The sequence below is a fragment of the Cervus elaphus genome, chromosome 8, assembly GCF_910594005.1.
Source record: "Cervus elaphus chromosome 8, mCerEla1.1, whole genome shotgun sequence".
Classification (NCBI taxonomy): domain Eukaryota; kingdom Metazoa; phylum Chordata; class Mammalia; order Artiodactyla; family Cervidae; genus Cervus; species Cervus elaphus.
Genome location: NC_057822.1, coordinates 26,282,543 through 26,305,863, shown reverse-complemented (window position 1 = coordinate 26,305,863; position 23,321 = coordinate 26,282,543). Strand labels below are relative to the sequence as shown.

Genomic DNA, 23,321 nt, shown 5'->3' with positions numbered 1-23,321 from the left:
TCCATACATGACCACTGGAAAAACCATAGCCTTGACTAGATGGACCTTTGTTGGCAAAGTAATATCTCTGCTTTTTAATATGCTATATAGTCTGGTCATTACCTTAAATAATCATCTAATCTTAAGTCAAATCTGTGTAATTACATATAACATAATTCACCTTCTATGGATATTCATGGATAGCACTGAAAAATTGTCATCAAGAAAATATCAACTGCTAGCTATTACTTACTTGGCTAATAAATCATGAACTTCAGAGATCCAACACCTTGTACTTTCATTGGCAGGCAAAGAGTCATCAGCAAGTTCCTTGTCCTGCAAAAGTGGGCATCACAGAGACCAACTTCTAACAGGCACAAGGCATAATCATAGCTTTAGTCTGGAAACCTCCTGCTGGTTCCATACTCTGCCTTTTTAACCCTGGCTAGACTATTCTGTTTTTCTTACTTTACCTCTGGGTTCAGACCCCAGAGACTTCCTGGTGGACAGTGTGGGTGGACAAGAGGAACCCCTGATTTTACAAGTTCTCTAAACCCTTCCTCCAGTGCTTACCCAAAGGTCTGCATGCTTCCTTTCTCCTCTACAACCTGACAGTCGGCTCATGTTTTCACTTGCTTTGTCCTCAGAGTTCCCTTTGCTCTTCAAGTGACCTTTTCACCCCTGGTCCCAGTATAGCCATCAGCATCTCCTTCTCTCTAGGCCAGAAAGCAGGAGAAGGTCTCCACTCCTCTATTGTGTTGTAAACTAATATTGTTTAAAATACAATATTTTGTATTGATAGTTCCCAAAAGAGGATGGCCAAAATATAAACTGAGCAGGGAGCTGCACTGGGTAATAGCAAGGTCTCTTTGTGCTTTGTATCATATGATTCTAGGTTTAGAGGCATTGAATTTTAAAATCTCCCTTTGCAGAAAAAAGTTAACATAAAGGGCACACACACACAGGAAATGAGGCTCTAGTTCTTCAACATGGTCCCTAAGAACCTTCCTGTTGGACAAGCTGTTTGGTCTCCAGGTGTTACATCCTCTTCTCAGCTGGCTGCTAGCTTGGAGTCCTGATTTAAAGGACAATCATGAGTTTAAAAGGGGTGTGGGATTAAGGTATCTCACCCTATGTCCTAGGATATGTGTTCCTGAGAGTCCTAGGGTCTGACTTAAACGCCTTAATGGTCACAGCAGACTAGGGTATGAAAGCAAAAGTGTTAGTCACTCAGTCGTGTCAAACTCTCTGCAACTCCACGGACTGTAACCCATCAGGCTCCTCTGTCCATGGAATTCTCCAGGCAAGAATATTGGAGTGTGTAACCATTCCCTTCTCCTGGAGATCTTCCCTACCCAGGGATCAAACCTGGGTCTCCTGCATTGCAGGTGGGTTCTTTACCATCTGAATCACCAGGGAAAGCTTAGAGTAGGGTATGGAGGGAGGAAAGAGGAATGAGCCTTAAGCCTGGAAATTTTTATCACAGCTCTACTTTTATCAACTTACTCATCTGACAAATGTTTACTGAGCCTCTTCATGTACCAGAACTGTGCTGGTGCTGCTGGAGATGATAGCATCTCTGTCTTCTCAGAAAGGGGCTGGAGAATTCAGGTGGAGGGGAAATCACAAGATAATTTCAGTGAGAGGTGATTCTATGAAGATATTAATAAAGCACTTATAAGATGAGTGATTTGAAGAGCCTTCTTAAATAAGGTGCAGCACTGGGGAGGAGGCATTGTCTTTACCAGGGAGGTCCAGGGGAGAGTTTTCAAGATGGATGGTTTGACCATCATAGTGGGCTAAACCAAGAAGGAAACTTTATATATTCAAGAGCCAAAGAAAAAAAGGTGGGTGTCAGAAGGAAGGCAGGTTCCAGCTCTGGTGGACCTTGTAGATTACAAGTTTTGGATGTTATTCTAGCACGGATTTCGGGTAAAATTTCATATGGACAAAGAGGTTGTAGCAGAGTGAGTCCAGTGGGGCCACAGCAGAATGACTTAAGGGAAGCTAGAATAAAAACCCTACTTAATGACATCCAGTTAATTGGCTAATGTTCTGGGCTCTCAGATCTTATACACGTGTTTATCAGAAGACAAACTGTCTCCTACCCTTGTATCTTGGAATCATCCCTGGATTTCTATGTAGTTCTTTGGGTGTGAGTGTCTATTGTCACTTTCTTCTTTGTCTTCTACTCTTGGGATGGAGATCCTGTTCTGCTGTTTTTGCATTCCTGTCCCGGAGCCTCCACCCAAACTCCAACTCAACACCTGGCATTCACTGCAGGACTTCCTGGAACTGTAGTTTCTGCCTGCCAGCCTGGATTTCTGAGGACCACTGCTCTGACTTCTCCTACACTCTCTACCCTGGCAGCAAGGACCACACTGTCAGTAGTGCCTACCCTAGTGGAGGGGAATCTGTCGTTTCAGAGGAAAGAGTTCAGGCTTAGGCACAGCTCTGGTTGCTTCACTGCAAGGTTATTGTAGGGAATGAGCAGGATCTCAAGTTATGCTAATTTCTTTTTGTTCTAAAGTGAAGTGAAAGGTATTCAGTTGTGTCCAACTCTTTGCAACCCCATGGACTATATTGTCCATGGAATTCTAAAGGCCATAACACTGGAGTGGGTAGCTGTTCCCTTCTCCAGGGGATTTTCCCAACCCAGGGATCAAACCAAGGTCTCCCACATTGCAGGCAGATTCTTTACCAGCTGAGCCACAAGGGAAGCCCAAGAATACTGGAGTGAGTAGCCTGTCCCTTCTCCAGGGGACCTTCATGATCCAGGAGTTGAACTGGGGTCTCCTGCATTGCGGGTGGATTCTTTACCAACTGAGCTATCAGGGAAGCCCATGTCCCAATCATACTCTGAACATGTCGGAGCTGGCCCCATCTTTTGGTAATTACCCAGATCATAGTCAATGCTTCCTGAAATAAGTATAACAACAGTAACAAGGATGGTTGCTGTTTATTAGGTTCTTATTATTTTCCAGAAATTTCTAGGCATGAACTCATTCCAACAGTAAAACCATCTTTTGGAGAAATGCATCAGTGCCTTTGAATAAGTGGGGAAATTGAAGATCAGAGAAGTTAAGTAACTTATCCAAAGACACACAGTTGCTAAATAATGGAGCTGGGATTCTAGGCCACATGTCATGAGTCTGCTGTTGGTGCTCTTAGCCAGAGGTGCCTCCTAAGAAACAATATCAAGAGTTGGTCAGCAATTTTGTCTATGAGGAAGTACTCACATTGGGAGATTCTGTAAAAAGTCTAGCCTCTGGTATTTCAAGATATTATTTGGAGATAATGGTACTTATTACTCTCAACACAATATCATAAAGATTAATTAGTGGATGTTGGTAAAGCATTTTGGAGAGGAGTGATTTAGACATAATCACAAATCTTAACTCTCATTGATCTCCAGCATCCTTCTTATTTAGTATCGACCTGATATTATTGACCAGCTGGATGGCCATTAATCAGGCTGGCTCAGGTTTTACCATTTCCAAGTACATTTCTGAAAAATCAGTGGTAAGGTTATTTCTGTCACAAGACACCCACAGTTCCAATTGTCATTTAAACTGAGAATTTGAAAGGTTAAATTAATTCAACCTTCAATGACACTTTTCTCATACTTTTATTATAGCCATTAATACATGGTGGCTTAATTTATTGTGTATGTGTCATCCTAGATTCTTCCTTTGAACTCTTTAGAGCAGCAATTCCTTAGTTATGCCTGAAAGAAATGACTCCTGTAACAGCTACCTCGGCTAGTCATTAGTTGAATGTAAGAGATTGTGTAAAAGAGTTTAGGGTACTCAAGGTAGACTCTGTTGAGGTTTGGTTTTGGGAATGATACTTAAAGACCTTAATAAGTAATATTGTAGATGTTAAGAAGCTAAATCACTCATTTTTTTTCTCTTTTTGCCTGTTGCATACTTTCCTAGTTTAATGGCCATCGTGGTTATTGAACAGCCATAATGGCCCAATTCTCAACATCTCTGCTTTTAAGGTAGCCTTACATAGCTACAGTGCAAGAGAAGGGTTAAGAGCAGTTGTTCTTTCCTTCTAGGAAGGAAGAAGTGTGACTAAGAATCAAGTATACGTTACATGTCAGCTTGTGTTAGTCATCATCAAAATTGTATAGAGCAATTACGGGGGAGGTTCTTATTGCTCCAGATTTGGCAGATGGGGATACTGAGGTTCAGCAAGATTGAGTACCTTGCTTAGGTCACATAGCTGGTAAACAGAAGAGCCTGGATTTGTAACCAGGTTTTGACTGGCTTTAATTCTTACAGGTTTCAGCTACAATATAACTTCTTCCAAGGTTGGTAATCAATCAGGTTTTTCCCCTTTCTCATGAGAAAATGTTCCAGCAAACATGTAATGGATACTAACAATGTTAGGATTCCTTAAATAACAGTGCCACTTACTTGCATTTTATTTCTCAGCTCTGTCATCCACCAAAATAGAGCAGGTGGAGGGTTTCTGTGTTGGTGCTGAGAGGGGCTACTAATAGGAAGCAGAGATGAATAGGAAGCAAATGTCAGCTGGCTTATTGTATCCCCTACGTGAGACGATGAGGAAGAAATGGACAAAGCTCAAGTTTTGAAGAAGAGAAACAGGTTCTCCCTCTTGTACAGTGTGTGCTTGAGGTGAAACCCTGGAAACCAAATAAAGAAGAGGATATGAGAACCTCCCTGTAAATATAATCACCATGTCTTACACATGGGAGCCCACGATCTTCTGAGAAAAACCTGCTCATGTTTCTCCTTCCCCTTTTCATCCCTTCACTGCCTTCCACCTCTGTTCACCTCACCATCCCTTCTTGCTTTCGATTGTATGCAAGTGAAGCAGAATCATAGACCATGTCACCATTAGATCCCTCAGAGATCTGAGGAGACCAATCCATGATTCATCAGGCGAGGTGACCCCAACATTTTTGGCACTAGGGACTGGTTTCGTGGACAGCTATTTTTCCAAGATCAGGAGTGGGGGATTATTTGGGATGATTCAAGCCCATTACATTATTGTGCACTTTATTTCTAATCTAATGCCACCATTAGAAGAACTAAAGAGCTTCTTGATGAAAGTGAAAGAGGAGAATGAAAAAGTTGGCTTAAAGCTCAACCATCAGAAAACTAAGATCATGACATCCAGTCCCATCACTTCATGGCAAATAGATGGGGAAACAGTGGAAATAGTGGCTGACTTTATTTTTCTGGGTTCCAAAATCACTACAGATGGTGATTACAGCCATGAAATTAAAAGACACTTACTCCTTGGAAGGAAAATCATGACCAACCTGGACAGCATATTAAAAAGCAGAGACATTACTTTGTCAACAAAAGTCCATCTAGTCAAGGCTATGGTTTTTCCAGTGGTCATGTATGAATGTGAGAGTTGGACTATAAAGAAAGTTGAGCACAGAAGAATTGATGCTTTTGAACTGTGGTGTTGGAGAAGACTCTTGAGTGTCTCTTGCTCTGCAAGGAGATCCAACCAGTCCACCCTAAAGGAGATCAGTCCTGGGTGCTCATTGGAAGGACTGATGTTGAAGCTGAAACTCCAATACTTAGGCCACCTGATGCGAAGAGCTGACTCATTTCAAAAGACCCTGATGCTGGGAAAGATTGAAGGCAGGAGGAGAAGGGGACATGACAGAGGATGAGATGGTGGGATGGCATCACCGACTCAACAGACATGAGTTTAGGTGAACTCCGGGAGTTGGTGATGGACAGGCAGGCCCGGTGTGCTGTGGTTCATGGGGTCGCAAGAAGTCAGACACGACTGAGTGACTGAACTGAACTGAACTGATTGCCATCATTAATTTGATAGGAGGTACTGGTCTGTGGCCTGGAGGCTGGGGACTCCTTCTTTAAGTCACTGCCAAGCAGATTATAACATAGATATTACTTTCCTTTTTTTTTTTTTTAATTTTTCATGACTCAAACTGCTGCTAGTGTACCCCATCCAGCTCTGTAATTGCCTAGCAGATTGTTAAAGGGTGGTTTCAGATTGCTGCAGATGGTGCCACCTACAGCCAGTTCCTCAGTCCTTGTTTACTCCGCCAGTGGCCTTGGTCATGATCTTCTAACAGCTTGTTCAGGAGAGAAGAGAGAACCATGGAGACTTTCTGTTTACAGTTCACATACATTCAGCAGCCAACGTCATATTGCCATGGATACAGTGGTGCAGGGGGGTGGGCAATTACTAATTATGCCAACCCCATTTTCAAATTGTTATTCAGGAAATAATATGAAGAGTGGAAATATATATGTGGCAAAAAAAAAAAAAACCTTGTTAGAATGATCACAACAATATCTCTATCTCCAATCTTCAAGGCTGCAATATTGATGTATGGCCTTGTTTAATACTATAGAGAAACCTGCTAAGATAATGCAGAAGCTGAATTCAATTGTAACTTGTAAAAGTGTCTATTATGTTTCTAGAGTATTATAATCTTCATATAAGCTATGAGCGAGTTATCAGATCTTCCATCATTTTTTCTTTATCCCCTTATATAAAATGTAAATCTCAAAACTTTCTTGGAGGGTCAATGGGGTATGTTTGAAAGCCCTTTAAATAAAATCAAGCATTATTCAACTACTCTTCATGATCTTAGTGATCATAATTGCTTCCTCTTCCTCCTTCCTCATGCTTCTTCTTGACATGTAGAAGCATATTTTGAAAGAATCATGGGGAAGCAGTAGCAAAGAAACTCTTTGCAACCTATTTACCAGAAAAGTCATTTGCCATCTTAAAAGAAAAAGAAATAGAAACGACTGATTGTTTAGATACTAACTATGACTAAAGCATTGGTCTCTGTCAAACTGTAGGTTGTACCCTTTATCTGTCTACACTGGCTACATAGGGGGAATTTTATGCAATGGCTCAGATGATCAAAGCCTCCATCTGACTTTTTCCCAGATAACTGGAGAAAATACATAGGCAATGTGACATAATTGCTGGATAGTTATGGATGCTTTTTTGCATCTTTTCATAGACAGCACTATCCTGGCCTATAGTTGAGCTATAAACTCTCTTAGTGGTTCTAAAATTATCGAGAGAAAGTGAGAGGTTGAGATTAAGAAAGGGAGAGAGAGGAGGGAGGGAGAAAAGGAGAGAAAGAGGTGTGAGAGAGACAAAAAGAGAGAGAAGGAGAGACAGACAGACAGACACAGTCAGGAAAGTGCTATTGAAAAACAAACAAAATGTGCTGCCATCTTTTTGTTTCCCTTTGAGATACCACCAAAGATACTATAATGATTTGACTCAGTGTTTAATTGATGTTATTATCAGAAATACATTCCATATGAAAATTCCGTTTGTGATAAACACCTAGGAAACTCATTAACCAGATGGAATTTAGTCTCTCTTGTAACCTAATGGGTGAAAGAAACAAAAGGACTTCATAAAACCAGAGAGCTAACTAGGATTAAAATATTTTAGATGGATATATTAACCATCATATTTAAGTGCAGCAGGGCTAAATTGCTTTAGTCGTGTCCGACTCTTTGCAACCCCATGGACTGTAGCCCACCAGGCTCCTGTGTCCACGGGATTCTCCAGGCAAGAATACTGGAGTGGGTTGCCATTTCCTTCTCCATGAGCCAATAGGACTGATGTTAAATATGTAAGAATTGCCTAGAACAGAAAATTGAAGAAATATTTTAAAATAATATTTAATAAATCAATGTAATACATAAATACCTAAGAGAAAATATATTTATTAAAATCGCCTTTGATCCATTAAAATTCTGATGTGATACAAAAAATCTCTATGATACTGAAAAATTTCAATTTCTTTTAAAATTACACAGTCCAAAATTATAAAACAATTCTGGCATTTGTAGCTGACAAATCATTAAAGTTTATCAGAGAAATAAAATTAGGCCAACATTTTGTCCATCAAACAAAATGTCTGTGACATTTTAACATATGACCATGAAGCTAGCCAAGTTTGAATTTTTTTTTATGTTTTTTTTTTTTCTTGTCCTGGAAGATATTTCCAGAATCTTTGTCCAAGTTTGTCTTTTTAAAGTGATATTTATTTGGGAAAAAAAGAAATGGAAACTATTCTACGTTTAAAAGGTGTAAGTAAATCAATTCCAAGTAATTTTTAAGATTAAAAGAGAAAAAAGGAGTGGTAGGTTACACTCTTCCCCAAGTTTTCTTTTTTAAATGTGATATGCTTTATGTGTATGCCACTTCTGCCAAAGGTAAAGTTAGAGAAATGACAATGACAGCTATAGGTCATGTTAAGGAGAAGGTCAATTGCTTGTCTAGACAATGTCTTTGATAACAATGAGCATTTTCACATAACCAAGAAAAGTATATCTCTTTCAGAAATGTAACTAGATAGGTGATGAGTTATTACATTACCAATAATTGGCCCCAGAATTAAAAATGAAAAAAAAAAAAAAATCCCCTTCCCTAACTGGTTTGTGCATCAAACTAGATTATCAGTTGCTCTCTCATAAGTGAAGTTCAGGGAAAGGAGAATAATTCTAGTTTTAATGAAGATGATGCATTGTTAGAAAATGTATGAATATGCTTCATATTAATTATTGTATACTATACAAATTTTTATATTGACATCTTTTTATATTATATAAATCTATGTGGACTAAGTGGTTTTCACACTGTTTTATTTCTCGCTCCTTAGCATCCTCTTTTCATTCACAGATATTCTAATTTCTTATGTGACTTGCTATCATTTATTTGGTTCCATTTACACTTTTACTATAAAGGATGTATATACGTATTTATACAAGATAAAACCTAAGCTTTTTTTTCCCTTTCAGTTTCTCCTTAATGCAAAGGTGAACTTTACTGGTAGTGAGTAGAATTCAGCCTGCAACAGCGTGCTGGAGATGGCTGAATTTAAGCTTCATCAGGTTACAGTGCAAGAATATCTTGACAAAAGAGTGTGTTTCATCTTGTCTTTTGATGAGCACAGCACAAAGTAGAAATGTTCCCTTTTAACACTGACTGCCAAATTTCTAACTGGCGCCCTAATTACACCCTTGCAACATGAAGGCGCGTCCATTTGCACATCAGTGGAGATCCCGCAACACACTCAAGGGTGGGTGCTGTCAAGTGAACCCAGAGTAGGTAAATGGCTCTTTTTCTTTTAATGCTTTTCCCCCAACATTTTATTATGAAAAAATTTAAACACATAGAAAAGTTTGAAAGAATTTCTCAGTGAACACCTGAACACTGTCCACCAGGATTCTACCATTAGCATTTTACTACATTTTCTGCATCACATATCTATCCCTCTATGTATTTCTCTATCTGTACATCAATCCATCTTATTTTTGTGATGCATTTCAAAGTGAATTGCAGTCCTGTTCCCTGAAATACTTCAGCTGCTATAATGGCTTAATGGTTTAATGCTGTAATGGTGATGAAGAAAATGGATGCATTTCTCCCAACCAACTTTGAAAGAGCAATTTTAGAGAGAGGAAAAAAGGTAGAGCAAATTATTTTCCAGGAACAAAGATATGAAGAAAAATAAGTTTTGAGACACCACACAGTGTCATTTTATAGAATGCTATTCCATTCCTGCTGGAATTTAAATCAAGATACCTTTTTATTGCCCTCAGTAGCAACTAAAAATTGTTCATTATCAGATGTATGTGACACTCTTTAGAATCAGCAGCATGTTAGTATTAACTTGATATCAAGTGATGCTTAAAATATGAGAATTGCCAGTGGATTTTGTTTTTAAACCATTGAGCAGTTATAGAAGAATTTTCATCATGCATACTGTTGAAACCAAATAGTACAGGTGACCTGAGCTTAGAATGAGATGAAAGTTATCCTTTCATTAGACCATTGGTTTGCTAAAACAAGGAACGTTAAATATATAACAAAGTAATTAAGACACTGGCTCATTTCTGTATATTACTATGTTGCTTTTAAGCTATGTAGTGACTTAACCTTACTTGGTAAGAGATGGTTGAGAAAGTTATCAAAGAAGATTGGAATGTGGAAAAGGAGTGAAAGAAGGAATTCTGAATAGGAGATGCTAGAATAACACATGCAAAAGGAATTCTTAAATTGGAACCAAAGATAAATTACAGGAAGCTGTTCTGAATCTGCCAAATACATGGAATGAGAGATGATTTAACTTTAGGATGTTTCATGTTTCAGCAGTGGAAGAACTGATACTACAGAATGGGTCAGAGCACAGTGTAAAATAATTGCAATGTATGCAACCTGTGTAGCAAGTGAAGTAGATACACTTCTATAGCCTGGAGGTGGAGGATGATTGCAGAAGCTGTGGATACATCAGAGAGGTTGACCCTAGGGTAAGTTAAACGAGGAAGACTTAAAATTCCACTGGAGTTGCACAAAAAGCAAAAGGATTTCAGAAGGTAATCTAGAAGGGAAAACTAACTGTGGTGGTTGAAGGTGGGCAGGCAAAGATAGTGCTGAGGGAGAAAGAGGCAGAAAAAGTGAGATATCTTCACCCTTTTCCCATGAAATACCATGGGACTGGATCTACGCTGTTGTAGAACTGGAGTCCCTGATCTTTCTTTTGCCCAGAAATTTTCACATGCACATATTTATTGTTGAATAGATCAGATCTCACATCCTCTAGCCCATGTTCCTTAGTTCTTTCATTCATATAGATCTTGCTGGGTTTAGTGATAAATAAACTACATCCCACCACATCCATCAAGGGAAGCTCACACAGAGGGTTTCTGGAGAGAAGAGAAAGGGCAGTGCTTATCCATTATGGATTATTTTGGTTAAACAGAGAAACATCACAAAAGAAGACATCAGGAGGAGTATCACTTTTCTAATTCTGTAAAAAGACTGATTCACCTATGTTCATGCAGCAAATTAACTGAAAGAATTGGATTTTTCCTTGACTTATCCCAACATTGTTTAGGGGAAATGAGAGGCTGAGAAAAACAGAAGAGAAGGGGATGGGGAATAAGAAAAAGAAACATGTGTATAAAACATTTCAGAGCCCCTTAAAATGTTTACTTTCTTTCTTACCATTATACTGGTATAGATATATATGTGCTAAGTCGCTTCAGTCATTCTGATTCTTTGTGGCCCTATGGACTTGCAGGAAAGCCTGCCAGTTTCCTCTGTCCATGGGATTCTCTAGGCAAGAATACTAGAATAGGTTGCCATGCCCTCCTTCAGAGGATCTTCCTGACTCAGGGATCAAACTTGCATCACTTAGGTCTCCTGCATTGGCAAGTGGGTTCTTTACCACTAGTGCCACCTGGGAAGACATATAGCTACATTGTATTATATATAACGTGCTTTTATTTTCTTTTATTTTCCAAAGACTTGATTTGTTATTACTGTGGATGTCCTTAGTCACCAACATTTTTCTTAAAAAAATCCCAAGATCAAAAAAAAAATCCATAAACTAGTATTATACCTTTATTCTCCCCATCTTATTTCAGTTTCAAACATTCTGTCATCCTCCTGATGACAAGCCATGGGAGAGGAGGCTCGTGTTAAATCCACTCAGATTGTAAACTGTTGATGGCAATTTGCAGAGAGTGATAATAGACAAATATATTCAATCCCTTCTTCCCTCATTCTTTCTATTTTAAATACAATGCACACGCATTTTTATTAGAGACAGTTTAGGGAATTAGGGAATTAGCTCATTTAGATAATTTTCCTCAAGACTTCTGTGGGAGGGAAAAGAGATTGTCATTTGGAAATTTCTGGAAGTTTCCTCAGGGATTCCTGACATAATAAGTTCAGTTTTGCCACCCAAGGACCACCAACCAATCTCAACTGCCATGTCTTCTTTTCTTTCTACTCCCCCTTGACATGTTAACTTCTTGCTTATCAAATATTTTCTACTTTTTATTAAGAAATGGTTTTAATTTCATTAAATGAGAATGTACTTCTTCTCCTTTGTTCTTTTTTTGAAAACAAAAGTCAATGGTAATCTACTTTATAGTCACCTTTGCTGGAATCCATCTATTGTCTATTTGATAATGGAAGAAATATGAATGTTAGCGAAAGCATAGTTTAAAATAGTTATAATCAATACATAGTAAACATAGCCCCCAGAGATTCTAAGAATAAAACTATTTCCTACATTATGCAAGCTCAAAGAAAAAATAAATTCCTTTGAATACCCAGAGAAAGGGATTAATGAGGTAAATTAGATTCAGCAGTTTTCTACTGGGTCTTTGCCAAAAGAGGATCAGTCATAGAAATGTGTCTTTATTTTCCTATCATTAATGGGATTTTCTTATCCGTGTCAACAAAGTTCACAGCATTGTATAAAAGGTAAAGAGGCCATAAGGGTAATCATCGTATCTTTTTAAAAAATACTAAATGGTTGGGAAACACTGATTTTTTCCTTTGCTCTGTATTTTTCACAGCTTTATGTAATTTATTAATTCATCCATCCTTCCATTTATCTGTCCATCTGTCTGTCTGTCCATTCATCCATTCATTTGGCTAATATATAATATATCTGAGGCATGTGCTGGGATTATAGACAGAAGTGAGATTTCCCCTGCCCTGAATTCATAGTGTAAAAAGTGCCCTATCTCTCAACTTAGGGTTCATCTACAGGGGTTCAAATAGGGTGGTCCCCAAAGTCAGGGCTCTTCTTTCTGGGGTTTCAGTCTTTCTCTAAGATTATCAGGAGAACTAATTTATAGATAAATTAAACACTTTCATATATAAAACAAATATAGATATTTTCATGGAGTAGAGACAAACTTTGTGCAGATTTAAAAGGTTTGAATCAAGAAAGAACCTGACTGACATGTTGTGATTCTGGAGAAGAAATGGCAGCTTGGGTCAGACCCCCAGAAGGAAACAATAGGTACAGGTGCCCTGGAGAAGGCTCTGGGGAATGATGCTCCCTGGGCAGGAGAAGCCAGCCTGAGAAGGGCCTCAACCAGCATGCTGATGGATTTGAACTTTGTCCCTGAGGCTCCAGGAAGTCAGTGCTACGTATCGAAACTCCCAGAAGAGTTTCGCTCTTCCAAGTAAGCTGATATCAGGCATTGTCTAAAACTTGCTGAGGCAGCAGAATAAACGAAATACTGTAATGCAGTCTGTGAGTCAGAAAACCTCCCTTCTGTTTCACTAACCACTAACCATGTGAGTGAACTTGTGCAAACACCTTAGTCTGCCTGAGCCTTGGTCCTTTAATCTACCACAGAGGGAGAAACCATCTGCCCTTCTGCCCTCACAGTCATTTTGTGGCCCAGGGGGAAGGCGCCATGAAAACCTCAGGTAAATGGTGATGTATTGAACAATACATGGAATGTTTGCTAAACTGAGTCACCTCAATGGTGGAATAAAAGCATTCAATAAATATTTTCATAATTTCTTAAAGTGAATTTCCAAATCCAGCTTTTTTTTTTTTAAACTCACATAGCAGGCCTTAGTCAGAGGATTAAGGGTTCCTGTCCCTTCAAGGTTGTTATTGTTGTCTGCTTTGACAGTGTCTAAGTACAGCCTCCAGTGCAACAATTCAGTTGGAGCTCAATAAATATCTCTTGCATGACTCTCTTCCTATGGCCAGGTATCATCTAGTCTTATTTATCTCTTGCCTAAACAAGTACAACCACCTTCTCTTCCTTTTCCTTGTTTATCCAAGTCCAAAATGATACTTTGATCCTTGGCCCATTTTTTGGACTTGAGACTACTTAGATGTCTAGATCTTTCTACAAAGCCATTTATTTTGGGGGCTCCTGAGCACTGTTCTCTTAGTATTCTTTCACCCCAGTCACTGATCTCATAGCAGGTAAATTCCTCTCAAGTTTCTTTCCTTTTATCATTTGTTAATTCATTTATCCAGAGCCCGAGCATTAAATGTGTCCTTACATCGTACAGCACTAGAATCAGGGAAAACACTGGGAAATTAAAACTTCTTGTCCCTGACTTGAACGAGGATAAATAAACTTGTAGGAGATGCTTATAAAGTAGTGCAAGAAGACTGGAATAAAGGTACGAACAAAGAGTTTTAGAAATTCCAGGCAGATACTGAGTAACTCTGCCTGGAACTATCTAGGTTGGCTTCACAAGTGAGGAAGCATTAAAGAATCTTAAAGAATAAAACTTGTTTGCATATTTATTTATCTAGTCACTTATACTGTAACTTGTTCCACAAATGATTTCAGAGGGATCTCAAAATTACATGCTATCCTTAAAAAGGTAAGCAAGGAACTCAGGATATTTAAAAAATAGAAGAAGAAAACAAAATAAAGAACAGTGAGATTAGTCCACAGAAAGAGTAAGGTCCTTACACTCAGGGTCATAGATTTGGCTCTGAGCTAAATCAGAGAAGAAACGTCTTCTAAAATGAATCAGAGTGCGATTAAGACAAACACAAACTAGCTCTAGGGAGACCTCAACTATCACTGATGCTGGCAAACATCCCCTTGGTGCCCATATAAAAAGGATCCTTGTGAAACGACAAAGATTTTTGAACATCACTACAGTCAACAGAATAGCAAGCTTCACAGGTTTGATCTCACAACATTTCTTCATGGGAGCCAATGGCATAACATCCATGCTGAATTCAGTAAAAGTAATTCCATGTTGTCAAATACACAACTGAGAACAATGACTGCAATTTCACCGGGTGGGGCTGGCATGTGGAGCTGAAGAAGCGAGACAAACAATAGCAGAAAGTTGTGAAAGTCCCTGGAGTGGCCTTGGAACTAGGCAGAGCTTGGCATGGCTGGAGCACGGGTGTGTCTGGCAGCGCCGCTTTCCATCAGGATGCAATCCAAACCCCTTAGCATGGCAGATGGGGACCCTGATTAGCAGGTTGCCTGCCTTTCCTGACTTCAGCATTGCCACACCTCATCTCCACCCTTGAACGAGAAGAGTCAATTATTCTGAGATCTTTTGGTTTTCATTTTCTGTATATTCTCTCTCTTTCTTGTCTACATACTTTGTTCAGGTGATTCCCTCAGGCATAGGGGTCATAACCCACCACACACCTATCTCTATCTACTAAGTCTCTTTCTCTGCCTTTTTCAAAGCTCAGCATCTTCCATCAGCTCTGAAAAAACCTCTCAGGCTGAGTCGAATACACCTCCTCTGGACCCCATGATGCCTTCTGTCTCTCTCCTTCCTGCCCCTCATTAGCTTTGTAATTCTGTCTGGCTATCTTTGCTGCTTCTCTTTTCTGCCAGAAAATGATACAATTCTTTCTTTCTCGCTCATTTTTATTTCTCCACCACCAGGCAGAGAGCCTTATCTAAATAGGCACTCAATAAATATTTATTGAAGGAAAGAAGAAAGGTGAATGGGTGATAGGCAGGAGATGATACTGGAGTAACTGGCTGGGAAAAGCTTTTAGAAGACATCACATTCATGCTAATGACTGTGAACCTTATTTTATAGGAAATGGAGAATCACTGAAGATACAACACAAAAAAGTTTTTAGGGCAAGTCAATATTTAGGAAGAATAACCAGCAGCATTGTATGGGTAGACCCAGGGTGACAGACAGACTAGTTTGTTCACCATCATCAAGTTCACCAAGTTCTTTCCTAATCAGCATTTATTATTTTTAAATTAGGATATAATATACATGGGCTTCTCTGGTGTCTCAGAAGGTAAAGAATCTGCCTGCAATGCGGGAGACCTGAGTTCGATCTCTGGGTTGGGAAGATGCGTTGCAGGAGGGCATGGCAACCCACATGAATATTCTTGTCTGGAGAATCCCCATGGACGGAGGAGCCTGGAGGGTTGCAGTCCATGGGACTGCAAAGAGTCAGACATGACTGAGCAACTAAACACATAATATACATAAAGTCCATCAATCTTAAATACACAATTCAAGGTATTTTGTATATTTATGTAACTATCATTCTGATCTAGAAACACTCCGTACTTAGTATATCATAGAGCTGTTCACGTCCTCTCATAGTCAATATCACTCTCCAAAGGTAGCTGCTATCTTGATTTTTATCACCTCTGATTAATTTTACCTGTTAGTTAACTTTATGTAAATGAAATTTGTGCTGTTTACTTTTTTGTGTCTGTCCTCTATGTTTCTGCATGTGATTGTAGACCATTCATTTTCACTGAGGCATGGTACTGCATTTTATGAATATATGAAAAATTTTAATCTATCTTAATGAATATTTGGGCTATTTCCACTTAGAGGCTGTTATGAATAAAGATTCATTATTTTAATATCTTAAATCATTCCATGAGAACTACTTTGACTCTGAAAGGCAGTTATATTGCAAAAAGCTGTGGACTTGGAGTTCAGCCCTGACTATGACAGTTATTAGCTTTTTAAAGTTGGCAATTTATTTCATAACTCTATCTCAGTTTTATTTTCTGCAGAATTGGAGTAACTCTCTGAACTCACTCAAGCTTGAAAACCAAGTTGGGTCAGACCTCCTAGTAAGTGGGATGGATGTCCACATAGATATCAAGATGTGAATGTGATTCACTCACTATTGTGGCTGCAGAGCCTGGTAGGCATTAAAAGCCCCCAATTACTGAATAAGTAAATGAAAGTTAATAATAGTTGACAATTTTGCCCTTAATCTTTCCTGTCTAAACAGAAGCCTTTCTAGAAAACTTTTTAGTCAGATGCCAAAATGTTATGGGGCTCATGGGTAAGTGATTAAAATAATCATGGTGCACAATCCTATTTTAGAGGCTCCTGCATTTCTTTTAGTTGAAGTTTGCAGTGTGGACATTGCCTAGTTCTTACTGTTTGCTTGGTCATTACTTCCTTAATGTAACATCCTGCAAATGGAGGAACTGTTATTTGACCAGGTTTCATGTCCTTTGGAGGACGACTCACTACTGACTTATAATTGAGAGCAGATGTCACTTCTTGCCTTTGCCCTTAAGGACCACTTTAATCTTCATTCCACCAAATGCATTTAGCTCTTCTTATTCTCTGTAAATTCTAGTAATATTTACCTAGTAGGTAGATTGGCTTGATATTAGTCAATTTGTTATCATGTCCTCCAGAAGTACACTGTTTCGGTTACTCTTTGCTTAGAAGATTCTGGGTAGGGATGCTGTTATTGGTCATTTACTCAGTGCCAAAACAACTGTTGTTTGAGCGGACAATGAAATCAGTTTTTGGACTCTCTTATTCCTAAACAACCTATTTGACTCCTATAAAAATATTGGCAGTTTTTGCTTGTTTCAAAGGGAAACTTGCAGAGTCAGGAACGATTGAGCTACTAACACACACATACATACATTCTATGAATGCAACTGATTTTTTCACATTATGGTAGATAAAGGGGGCATAGTTATGATGATGAACAATGAAAATTTTTTAATTTTGTTAAATTTGAATACCTTTTCCTATATCCTTTAATTTTGGACTCTAATCTGACTTTTTGGAGAAGGACATGGCAACCCACTCCAGTTTTCTTGCCTAGAGAATCCCATGGACGGAGGTGCCTGATGGGCTTCTATCCATAGGGTCGCCCAGAGTCGGCCACGACTGAAGCGACTTAGCATGCATGCATGCGTTGGAGAAGGGAATGGCAACCCACTCCAGTGTTCTTGCCTGGAGAATCCTAGGGATGGAGGAGCCTGGTGGGCTGCCGTCTGTGGGGTCGGACAGAGTCGGACACGACTGAAGCGACTTAGCAGCAGCAGCAGCAATATGAGTTTTAAGAAATATAATCGAATGAAGTGTGAGACTATGGAAGTCATTAAGCTCTCTCTACTCAAGTACAGATTTCATCTTTCCAAATGCCTACTGGGCATCTACATTTGGATATACTATAAGACGCAAACATTTAACTCCTGGAAAGGAAGCTCTCCTTTTTATCCAAAATTGTCCCTTGTCCATTAACCCCTTCTTGTTGGCTCATAATAGTAAGTTATATAAACTAAAGAGTCTATTTTCCTATACCCCACCCTAGCCATATCACTATTTTGAATCCATCACTCAGTTCTACGGTCCTGAATCGCTTATCTACTTCCATGACCCTACTTCCCCTTCTACTGTCATAACTCAGGCCCTTAGCATTCTTCTCCTGGATTATCTCCTTTTCGTTCCTTGATTTTCAACATCAAATCTGTCCTACTCTACCCATTCTTTTTTTCAAAGCAATAAGAAAAAAAATCACATTAAATAATGACATTTCCTCTTTAAAATTGTTCACTGTCTTCTTGAAGCTTTCAGGGAGCATTTAACTCTCCTTTGTTGGCACGGAAGACTCCTTGCATGAGGTGGCCCTGGCTTTGTGTCCCAGATTCAACCCCACCTCTTGATGTTTGTCACTTCAACAATAACAAACTTCCTTAAAGGTGTTATGCAGTTGCCCTTGTGTGATTGTGTTTTATTTTTCATTTTAATACTTACACAGTGTACATATGAATGCATTCCATTCTGCAAGATTTGAGCATACTCAACTAGGCAAAGTCAAGTCCCACTTCTTTCTATTCCCTCTCCCCAGTGATCTGTTGTTTCAAACTTCTGCTTTTATACCAACTCTCCTCTTTCTCAATGAGACCATGTTTCCATATTTTCTAGGAAACTCCACATCATTTTTCAATTCTTGGGTAGAACATTGGCTAGTCTTTGAATTCTTCCTAGATCCTTTTCTCTAAAAGAGATGCACCTCTTTGGGCTTACATTTTAACCTGTGCAATCATGTTTAGTTGAATTTGCACTTGTCCTGTAATTAATGATCAAGGAGATCAAGAATTCCCTCAGCTAGACCATAGATTCCTTGAAAAAAAAAAGGAAGTCTTACTTGACTTCGTGTCCTCAAGTCATGCTCAGTAAATGTTTGTTGAAAGAATGAATGAGCAAACTTTTTAATGTGTCATAGGTCTGTTTGAAGGATGAGGCAAGAAATAGCCACAAAGGAAAGGACTTCTGAGTAATGGAAAACAATCTTTTCTGCACTGGTAAGCTCAGAATATTCTCTTTCTAACACAAAGTCATAAATATATAAAAACCTTTCCCATTGCAGAAGAGAAGGCATTCACAGGGATTTAAAGAATGCCAGGCATTCTTTGTTCTTCTATATGGATTAATGAACTAGCAATTTGGAAAATAATTAGGAACAACAAATTCTTTCATTATAGGTATGATTTCTAGGTAGCCCATTTGTCAAGCTTTAAATTCCAAGGTTTACATATGAAGAGTCTGAGGTATCTCTACAACGAATCACATTAAATACCAGATGCTGTCAGTCTGGTTTGGCCTGGCTTGGGACACTGAAGATCAGAGTAGTAAGTAGATGAAAAGAAAGAACACCCAGGGGCAGCTTGAAATGGCATCCTGAGCACTGTCTGTGGATATTACCAACACCCTTGAATCACACTGGAAACAATGTGAATCACACTGGAATCAGGACAAGATCACTTCTGAACAGTCTTCCTAAACTGTTGTACTTATTTATGACTAAATTGATTTAGTTATATATGTAGAACTTATTCTACATGTAATGTGAAGCTATTCTTTCCAAATAATACTTCGGTTGTTCTCTTAAGGTCTTAATTTAATGAAACCCTAAGATATTATATCCAACAGTACCTGAAGCAATATGTGCAAATCATATTGTCTTGCTCTGCCGGTAATCTGATCAGGTAAGAACAGCCAAGTGACCTCAAAATAGGCCTTTTCTGTGCCTGCACAGTACATGGTCAATTTTTTAAAAATTATGTTAATAAAATGCTCTCTGTATTGCTACATGATAACAACAAATGGTCTTTTATTTTCAAGATGCATTCTTTTCATAACTAAATTAAATAAGCTAATTGCATATATCAGTATAATGGCATTAAAAAGAATGCCATTATAAAGAATTAACAAGAAAAAGAAAAGAGAGTGAAGAAACAAAAGATTTTGAGAAGAAGTGATAAGCCTGGGAGGAATTGTTGTATGGATTGTACTAAAACCAGGGACAGGACAGGGAGTGTATCAAGCAAGACTGGAGAGTATGCAAAACATTCCTTTGCACTGGAGTAACTGATGCGTTTTGTACCACCCTCCATTAAAAGTATAACAGCCATTTAAAAAACAAAAAGCATGATTGGAACATGGAGACAATGACATACAGTGAACAAGTTAGAACCGGAGAAGTTTTCATAAAAAAATTTTATTCTGTTTCATAAAATAGAATAATGCCTATTAAAGAAAGATAAATATCGAGATCAATGAAAGTGAGAGAATTTAAAGCAGGAATTTGTGTCTTGCACCCCTATATTTGGTTTCTTTGAGGTTGTTAACTTAAAAACTAGTGCACTGGAAAGTAAATAAAAGTTAATCAATTACAACAGAAGTATAATAGGAAGATAAAATTATTGCCATGAAATATAGACAAGGTAGTTGATTAACCTATGTCCATGCAAAGCCTTGTGAAACCTAAGGTCTTTAAACTGCTTTGGGCTTTTGAGTAAAAGAAATAGTCTCTGTTTACCTTCTCTATTTCCTTTCCTTTTATTTAGGCTGAGCTTAAATTGCCATCATCTTTTGATTTCCTAGAGCCAGGGAAATCATTTTCCTCAGATACATCAGGGACTCCACTGTCCCAAATTCCAAGGCAGTCCTACTCTTCTATCATTTGGCCTCTCTGGGGTTTTTGACATAGCTGAGTATTTTCAACTTGAAAATTTCTCTTCTTCTTGCCTGATCTGAGGTCATTCTTTGGTGATTTCTCCATACTTCTCAAATTATTAATACTTATTTTCGGTCTCTCTTACTAGCTTCTTTTCCTCAAAGCAGTGCTGTTATATTTTTATGTATTCTGGAGTCCTTTTCAGGTCTCTTCCACTGCCACCCTGCAGTTTGCTGAGACTTAGCCACTCCCAAGGCTAACCGTCAGTTACATAACGGTGACATCCAAAATTCTATGGCTTGTGCCTACCTCATTCGTGTGCTCTATTCTAGCATATTCTTCTGCCTGCCTCTCAGATACTCTACACGGTACCTCATTGTCTTCTCAAAAACATTTTATCAAACCCAAATTCTTCTTTTTTCATTTATTTCTTATCAGAAACAGCTCCAGAGTCTACACAGTCTCTTAAGTAAAGCCAACTTGTGGCCATTTTGGTTTCTTCCATTTCTTTCACCCACCAAACCAAAACGGCTGCCTACTTCTGTCAGCTCCACATTCTAAGGTTTGCTGTTAAATAGATCTTCCCTTTATCTCCCATGCTAGTGTTTTAGCTCAGACTTGCATTATCTCTCACCCGCATTAATTTCTGTAGGTCAGTCAGAATCACTACCCCCTTTGTGATTTTCCTGTTTTCTGTCCCTCCATCCATCCATTCATCCATCCTTTATGTTATAGCCAGAGTAATTTTGTAGAAATGCAGCTCTGATCGTATCACTATCCAGATTTTAAATCCTTAAATAGTTGCCAATCACTCTGTAGGTTAATATCCTAGTCAATCAATGCAGTAAAAACAAAAGCAAAGAGCAACAGCCACCCTTCACTTTTAATTTCCCCTCCACACACACTCTCTGGCACATATGACTCCTTCCTTCCATCCCCTCACAGCCTCAGCATATTCCTTGTCTTGCATTTCTCCCTCTGTCTTGCTTTTGCACTCTATTGCTGGGGAGCTGTTTCCATTCCTCTAAGATACCATTCACGTGTTTTCCCCTTTAAGAAAACTTTCCTGTGGGTTACTGTTATCTTGGCTGTCTCATGATCTTGTGCACACGCTCCTACCATCACAGCACTTACCAGACAGACGGCATTGTGGCCATCTGTTTATCCACCCATTTTTCCCATTAGGCGGAGATCTTAACATTTTTTTCAGATGTGACACATTTCACAGATGACATTCAATAGTGCAACACATTTCCACCAGTATTCCTAATGTGATGGCTATAACTCCACTGTTTTTTTCTCCCAGTCAAGAAAACATATTATAATAGGACTGAGAGTGGCAGATTATAATGACCTTGGGTCTGTCCATACACATATGCATATAAATATAGTTCAGAATACATTTAGAACTTTCATACTCAAGTTAGAATGTCCAGGTTTGAATCTTATTTGTTCACTTACTGCCCAAAATAAATCATTTAACCTTAATAAGTCCCAGTTTCTTTCTTTGTAAAACAAGAGTTATAACAGTAAAAAAGACTTTGAGTAGATTAAAAGGAAAAAACAAACAAACAAACAAACTAAATAACCTAATTCATGTAACTTGCTTAGTATGGTAGTGAGTACCTAAAGTGCTCCTAGCAAATCTTTGATATTGCTATAATTACTACCATCTGATATGAATTGATCAATTTCTCCATCAGCGGAACATAGTAACTCACTCTTATTTTCTTGCTATAGGATCTGACTTCACATGAGTTCTTTTGTGAAAGGAGAAAAATAGTTATCCTGAGACTTCTGTTAACTTCAGTTGCTCATGAAATTGAAGAAAATAATGTTCATAGCATTGGGCAAAATGGAAAAAATAGCATCAAATACATATTGTTCACACAGTAAGCACTCAACTGTTCCTCCCTTCTCTCTAGGCCAAACTGCCATTCGGGGTTAAAGGAGAAGGCAGAGCTCTTCAAATTTTCTGAGGCAGAACTGTGTATGGAGGATGATGATATCAGCCTTGTTCGGTTAAACAAAGAGAAAACCACTTCACCAGAAGAGGGTCCATCAACCTGAACACTGAAGAGGAAGAAACAAGCCTGATGATTGGAAAGGAAATTCTTTAAGTGTGAATTGCTTCGAGTACAATATAAACCTTGTCAGTTATGGGATTCCAGCTGTTGTTTTATTGCCTTTAATTTCCCATTAGTGGTTCAATGTCTGGGAAAGGTATCTGGCCTCCAGGAGGGGAAGTAAGGTCAGAACTGTTGTTCCTGTCTCTGCCAACATTTTGAATAGTGTTTAAATGAAGCCATTCAAAAGATCATCTTGTGCCTAATTCTTATGAGTGTCTGTGACTAAAATAAGCTCTTTAGATGTTTTCTCTCCCTCTTCAGTCTTTCTTCCTCTACACTCCTCATACCACCAACAGAAAAAGAGATGCTGGTATAATACGTACCAAAGAGTCATTATAACGTAGTACATTGAATGTAGCTGTACCTTACCGAGGGTTGAAGGGCATGGAGTGTGTTGGGGTGGAGGGTAGGCTTTATCACCTGATCTTACCTCTTCTGTTCCAATGAATTTAACACCTTATGATTGTGTGCTGCCAAAAAGGAGAATGTTCCAGTTGGGTGCACCCTGGTTCTACCCAACCTATTATTGTTTATCTTGCTCGTGGAATCCAGTTATGTTTACTGAAACAGTAGAGTAAGATATTCCTTTATTGATAATTATGAAGACTATGGGTGTCTAGACTCATCCTAGCTGTAGACAGGAGGAAGATGAAAACTAGCATTTAAGCTAAGCTAGCTAGTTTAGCTAGCTA

At 38.7% G+C, this 23,321-nt stretch overlaps 1 long non-coding RNA gene across 1 annotated transcript; it reads left to right on the top strand.

Annotated features, from left to right (window-relative positions):
- Positions 1-1,971: 1,971 nt before the first annotated feature.
- Positions 1,972-22,818, top strand: LOC122698635. Its single transcript, XR_006342384.1, has 2 exons — positions 1,972-2,362; positions 22,426-22,818. It is a non-coding gene; the product is annotated as an uncharacterized LOC122698635 (long non-coding RNA).
- The last annotated feature ends 503 nt before the right edge of the window (positions 22,819-23,321 follow it).